Source organism: Notamacropus eugenii, chromosome 1, assembly GCF_028372415.1.
Source record: "Notamacropus eugenii isolate mMacEug1 chromosome 1, mMacEug1.pri_v2, whole genome shotgun sequence".
Lineage (NCBI taxonomy): Eukaryota > Metazoa > Chordata > Mammalia > Diprotodontia > Macropodidae > Notamacropus > Notamacropus eugenii.
Window position 1 is genome coordinate 475,008,768 of NC_092872.1, and position 7,756 is coordinate 475,016,523.

Below are 7,756 nucleotides of genomic sequence, written 5' to 3' on the forward strand. Positions count from 1 at the left end.
CTTTTATGAGGGAACACAGGCCCGGTAATGATGATCTATAACTAATTCTTATACTGTAGATTAAAAGTGTCAATTAAGAGTGAAAATTCCTTTATTTATCACCTTGATCTCAAAGAGCAAAAATGAATCCCTCCCTGTGCCCCAGTCAGAAAAGATCGGGAGGCAGAATGATAGAGGGGATGGATCACTGGATTTAAAATCAGAAGATCAGGATCCCAGCTCTCCCACTTATGTGACTTTACACAAGTCATTCTATCCTCTGTAGATCTCATTTTCCTCATCTGTAAAATGAAGGCATTCTATATGACCCCTTCCTGATTGACGTCTGTAATCTTGTGGTGTTAATGGAAGCTAGGATCTCAGAATCAAAAAGGACCTTGGAAGTATTGAGGCCAGCCCAGCATGCCCTCTATGTTTGTTTTCTGTTGTATCCTACTCTTTGTGACCCCATTTTAGGGTTTTCTTGGCAAAGATACTGGAGTGCTTTGCTATTTCTGTCTCAAACTCATTTTACAGGTGAGGACCGAGGCAGCAAACAGGATTAAGGATTTGCCCAAAATCACACAGCTGATAACACAGTTGATGAGTGCCTGAGGCCAGATTTGAACTCATGAGGATGAGACTTCCTGGTTCCAAGCTTCATGCTCTATCCATTGTACCACCTAGCTGCCTGCTTTCTATGTAGGGGGTCTTTCAATCACTTTTGAAGATTGATAGCCATGCAGTGGTTCACACTAGGATTGTAAGGACTCACTGAGTTTCTTCTTCTGTCTTTACAATTTCTGTCTGTGGTTCCTCCATTAATCCAATCTACCATGTTTATAACTTTGGGTTTTTGTTTGTCTTCTCCATCTTTCTTATTTCTCATAGACCAAATCCTGTCAATTCTACCCCTGCAGCATCCCACCCATCAGTCCTTTCCCTACCATTCCTACTGTTACTGTCCAGGAATAGGCTACACCCACATAGATAATAGTAATAGTAGCCTCATACACCCATCATGCATCCTTTTCTTGCTAATCTGATCTGTCCTTAATACTGTTGCCTTTAATATCTAGACATTATTCCTGTAGTCAAGTCTTTAAAGGCTCCCTCTTATCTACCAAGAGTCCAATTCCTTTGGCATTCATGGTTCTCTCTGATCGGCTTCTTGAGAAATGTCTTGATGTTTCAGAGAGAATGGAGAAAAAAGAAAGATAAGGGCTAAGTGAAAGGCTACCTGCTGTCTCTCTGCTGAAGACCTGTAAGAATCTGAGAGAAGAGTCCAAGTCTCTAGTTTAGGGAAAAGGAAGTACTTGTCCTCCTCCCTTTACCACCTGCTATATATCCCATAAGTCTTGAAAGTTTCTCCTGCTTAGTATGAATTGAAAAGAGATGGTCTCAAATTCTTTGTTATATGGGATGGATCTCTGGATACAGAGATACTTAAGGACGCAGAGGGGAAATTTAGACATGTAAAAAAAGGTATTATTTTTTTTAAAAAACCAACCAAAAACGTGGTTAATGCATGTAGAACTAGAAGAAAGGGGAGGAAGGCCATTTTCTATTGTTTCCCTTGAGATAACTTATCTCTGGTTAGAGACACAAAGGTAGAGATAAAATGCACCCATAAAATAACAACAAACAGCCCTTTTCATTTTCTCCTCCCCCTCAGAGGCTCTAGCCTTAATTTAAGTTAGTTCAACAAACAGTAAAACATCAACATCTCAGGAGCCTATGATACATGGGGGGAGTGGCGCAGAAAGAGAGTTTACGTGCGACACAATCTTCCCTCCTATCCTCACTTCCTGGAGCGCATAATTCATTGTGGGAATTTGACACACATGTAAATAATAAGGCATAATAACATATGAGGGCACTTCTCAAGCATTTCTTCGATACCTTTCAACGATGTCTGCTGAGAATATACCGACCCTTTAGCCTGTACCTTGGGGACTAAAGGAGACATGTAGAGAAGTAGCTACACTAGGGAGTCTGGGAGATTGGACTTCTAATCTCACCTCAGACACTTAAAAGCTATGTGATCCTGGCAAGTTACTAAACCTCTCTTAACCTCAGTTTTCTTATCTATAAAATGGGGATAATAATGCCTATAGCATTTATGTCAGTGTTATGGGGACTAAATGAGAACATAAATGTCAGAACTGGAAGGGATGCTATAGATTATCCAATCCACTTCCCTCCATTTAACAAAGAAGGAAGAGAACTGTTAAACGTCCTGTTACTATCAGCTTTCAGTCCCATAAATAACTCTGAAAATTCTGAAGTGGTATGTAAACATATCATCATCATCATTATTATTATTACCAGTAGCATGAGATCTATTTATTTTCCTGCTTAGAATCAAGTCACCCAGTAGCTGATCTCATAGGCACTCATCCTTCCTTGTTCTGTACCCGGTGTTCAGTCTGGAGGAGCGTGGTCTGTCATGAGAAGGGGCCCCTTTTTCTCACATTCAGTTTCATTAAGTTCCCCATTCTGGTCCCCAGAAGGAAAATACCTAAGGAATAGTTCTAGGTCTCCCCAAATGAAGAAATAAGAGAAGTACTCAATGTACCACATGAATCAGGATATGGGACAGGTAATGTATCCCCCCCTACACAAAGGAAAAAAAAAATGCTAAGTGCAAAAGAACCACAGTACAATTGACGTAATGATTAGAACCATGTTCAGTAAGAACATTAACTACTCTTACAACCTGCTAGGAGGCTGATACTTAAACATTATCAGAACATGAAACAGTTTGCAGGACTGCTATTCGGGTATTTTACATCGTACCTCCCTCAGTACTATCTTAATAACTCCTAGTGCAAATCTGCTGGATTAATCTCACAATCCACTTGGAAGAGGAGTAAACCACACAACCACACCTCTTGAGAACACTACAAATATGTCACCCAATATGAGCTGTCCTCACTGCAGCAATGCAATTCCTTTATCTATTCCTAAATCTACTTTTCTCAATGACAATTTCAACCTTCATGTCTCTCCTCAAACCTCCCACAGTATCCCTCCTACAACATACCTTCTCATTTGAGTTCCCCTACTCATACTTTACTGGAAAATGAGACCACATGCTGAGAGTTTCATCTCATTCCTGGGTTGCAGAGCCCCCTAACCCTTGTGTATCCTATCACCTAAACTGATCTGTATGACTTCCCTGATTACTGTCTTACTTGCTTCTTTTGATAAATATATTTGCTCTCTGTGAACATCTCTTATGTAATAAGCATTTATTTGATGAGGAGAAAAAGCTAAACCTGATGAGGTTAAACCGTGACCACCCAGGTCTAGGGTAGAACTACTCTCCCCCACCTCACACACACACGACCAGGCAAAGTAGTTTTTATCCTGACCTCCCAAAAGGAATCAGACTCCTAGATGTCAAATATCTCAAGTGGAATAGGTAGATATAAGCCCAACTTCAAAACTCTATTGGCAACAGGAGAACTAGGGAGACAATCACCCATTCATGGATGTGTTCCTATTTGCCACAAAGGAAACTTCATTCTCCCTGAGACATGAGATGGGACATTCTAGATCTATCCAAAAATCCATTTTATACATAGATCATACCAGCCAATTGCTCTAATTTGTGTCACCCCTCTTTCAAAAGTTTCTCCTACAAAAACCATAAAAACTTACTTCATATTTATGAGAAGAGGAGGTAGGATTGTCATTCTATGAGAGGTTTCTCCCTATGGAGTCGGGGAGAATGTGTTTAAATTTGACTGTGATCTATGAGAATTAGATTTAGAATTAGACAAATCAGATGTAGAATTAAAGTTAGATAAACTAAGAAGAAGATAGGTATTAGAGACAAAAAGATCTTCTAATATCACTAACACATACAGTGCTACAATAAATAGGAATACCTGAATTTAATATTAGCCTCAGATACTTCCCAGTTGTGTGATCCCAGGTAAATTAACCTCTGGCTGCCTCAGTTTCCTCATTTTAAAAATGGGAATAACAATAGCACGTACCTCTCAGGTTGTTGTGAGAATAAAATAAGATCTGTAAAGGACTTTGCAAATTTTAAAGTGCTGTCTAAATGCTAGATATTATTCTAATAAGGAGAAAGAATAAGAGAGAAGCTTCTTTCTTGTTAGAACTGTCTCAACTGTTGTTTTATTAAGAAATATGGATTAAATAGCATAGGACTATATTTTCAGAAGTGAAGTCATCAGCCAGCACAATGAGGGTTTGAGATGACTGGCTGTGATCATTCTCACAGCTAAAAATATTGTAAATAATTATCCATCCATTTGTTTTATTATCATTTTCATTGTTAACAAATTATATGTTTAGTAACTTTAATACATATTTCTTTCTAGGGGATTAAGGGATTTAAAATACAGAATTATATGAGTACCTACTATTGAGAAAGCTAGTTTCTCCAGTTTGTTTAATAAATAATAATTGATAAACTGAGAGAGAGATTCTGAGTTTAATTGATTAATTGAGAAATGTTAAAATGTTATTAATTAGTGATTAAATATATAAACATGTCCCTGGTTTATCCTAGAGTCAGAATGATAAGATTAAATATAGGAATGAGTCAAGTAGCAAGCTAAGGAATGACCTTTAAGGGATGTTGGGGACCCTCGAAGCCCTATTACAAATGAAGGATAGTCCTACTATTACGAATAAGAGGTTGTCCCATGTAACCTGCTCCATAAGCACATACATATTTTTGTATCTGTTGTCTCCTAGGTGAAATGTTAGTTTCCCAAAGGGAGAGCCTGCCTTCATTTTTGCTTTTGTATTCTCAGCACTTAATATAGGGCCTAGCAATGGAAGGCAGTTAATAAATGTTTGTTGATCGATTTCCTTATCTGTAAAATAATGATAGTATGGCTGAGGAGCTGGACTTGATGGTCTTAAGATCCCTTCCAGATCTGACTCCAATGGTCATGTATCTTATTTCATCCTCACAACAACCTTATAAGGCATGCAGAGCAAGAGTTTTGTTGTTTTAGGACTGGGGTTCAGAACTGTGATTTCGCTAGTGCCAGGAAATCACCAGCGGGACACATAGGTAACGCCTCTGTGGTTTACAGTTTTAGAGAATTTTCTAGATGCACTCAGAGTATAGAGGCTGCTAACTGATCCCCTGCAGGGGAGGGGAACCTGAGGCCTCAAGGCCACATGTGGCCCTCTAGGTCCTCAAGTGAGGCCCTTTGACTAAATCCAAACTTCTCAGAACAAATCCCTTTAATAAAAGAATTTGTTCTGTAAAACTTGGACTCGGTCAAAAGATAGCACCCAAGGACCTAGAAGGGCACATATGGCCTCCAGGCCACAAGTTCCCACCTCTGATAGAGGCTAATAGTTATTCACCTACATGGAGTTAAATAGTGTCCTCAGCGGAGAAATTCTGTCATTCTCTGTTCTCAAAGTACATCCCATCTCAACCACCTTATACACATTCACATCCTCAGCTTCTTCACCCATCACCACAAACCATCCCTTAGTCAAAGGCAAGAGCTGTCACCCGTCAAGCACAGTTCTGCTTCCCCACAGTGGTTTCTATCCTGCTATCTAAGCTGGTGGGAAACCCCTTGGCACCCTGCATCAAAGGTTGAGGTTGGCAGCCTTTGTGGGTAGCTCTATCCTCACGAAGATCTGTAATGAGGTTTCTCCTGACAGCTAGTCAGCCCAGCTGTGCAGCACACATGGGCACTATTAAGGAACACCTGCTCTGAGGTCCCATAATGTGCTCTACCACAGAGATAATTTTCTGCCCACTGTGTTTCTTCCAATTCCCAAGCATAGCGGCAATACTTTGCCTAATTTTGACTACAATAGTTTACATACTGTGGTTTCCACTTTCCAAAGTGCTTTCACACTCATCATCTCATGAGACTTTGTAACACCTCTGGGAGGTAACAGACAAGGCAAAGATTATTCTCCCCTGTTGTGGGCCAGGCCTGATTCAGACTGGTAGTCCAAGTTTGTAATTGTAATGAAATAAAGCACATGCACCATGTTGCTATGCTAGTTAGAATCTTATCATAACCTGAGGCAGGAGCTCCAGGAAAGAGTCCTAGCTCAGAAATCAGTGGGGAGGAAGGAGGGATGTTGAGCTTGAGTCTTAATATGTTAATTAGGCAACTCTAAGGTGGCAGGGAAGGATCCTCGTAATAAAAGTGATGGGCTGTTAGGATTGCCAGGAAAGATGTTCCAGGGAAGGTGGGCCAAAGGTTACTACACACTATTATGGGAGAAATAGCTCCTCTCTGAGTTCATATAGTGGGCAACTATTGCCAAATATATATTTACCACAATGCAGAAATTATTGACGTATTATCATTATGCAAGCATAGGTGCAGGACTCAGAGAAAACCTGAATTACTATGAGTATTCTGACAAGGTTTCTTTAGGCAAAATTATGTCAGAGTGACTACTGCAGTCTTGTACAGTCTTCTTAAACCATAAAACTTAAAGAGAAGCTAGATCCATAATTCTATACTTCTTTCAATGTTGTAAAAGTTAAATTTAATTAAATAGTCATAATCTTATACATCCCTTAAGGAAATAAACTTCTTGAAACTAATTCTGCAGGCAAACTAATTCAGATTACAGATGAAATTATATTTAGAAGTTTTACAGACTGATTGAGGAGGAGAACACCAAGGAGGCAGGGTAGGTCAGCTGGATGGTGAAGTGGATAGAGCCCTGGGCCAAGAGTCAGGAAGATTCATCTTTGTGAATTCAAATCTGGCCTTAGGTGCTTCCTAACTGTATAACCCTTGTCAAGTCTCTTAACCCTGTTTGCCTCAGTTTCCTCATCTATAAAATGAGTTGGAAAAGGAAATGGTGAGCCACTCCAGTATCTTTGCCATGAAAACTCCAAATGGGGTCATGAAGGGTCCGACAAGACTGAAAAAATGACTTGGCAGCGAGAGGAGTCAGCCATAGATGAGATTCTTTCTCTGGCTTCTCATCTAAGGAATGTTTAAAAATGTAAGTAAATTTTTACATCCTATGGGACAGGCTTTGGTCAGGTATGGTTAATATTAGCCAAAAGTTGCAGGAGGAATAAATGGAAATAAAAAATTCTCATAATTCTGCTTAATCCACAAGGAATAGTTTGATAATCAAACTAAAGTCTAGTTCAGTGCAGAGGTGGGTGTGACCTCATTAGCCTGGTTAGAAGCCTATGCAAGGAATGTTTCTGTTGATTGGGTAAGGGACAAAGGGGAAGTTATAGAGGTGTGCCTGAGTCCTAAAGAGGAATGGAATGATAAAGAAGGGGGAAAAGAAAAGGAATGGGAGGGTGTGAGAAAAGGAAACAGAGAGGAAAAAAAATAAACAGAAAAGGAAGAGATGTGTGTGGTGGGAAGGAGTAGAGAGAGGGCCAAAGACAATAATGGGCTTGGAGGCCCCTTGCTGAGACCAAGGCAGCAGGTGACCTTTAGCCTTCAGCAAAACTGGAAAGTCAGTGAAGTCTATCTTTAGCACCTTCCCTCTTCCTTTTTGAGGCCTTTTTTCCCTTTTCAGTCCCAGACCTGAGGGTCCTGTCCTGAAATGTGTTTCTATGCAGTACAATATTATATAGTAGGAAGAACAGTGGTCCAGGAATGATGAGATCCAGCTCCTCCTGATAATAGTAACATGTATACAGTACCTACTATGTGCCAGGCACTGTGCTTGCTCACAATCACAAAATTATTAAGTGTCTGAGGTCATATTTGAACTCAAGTCTTTCTGACTCCAGGCCCCCCTCCACTGGGCTGGGCCACCTGGCTGC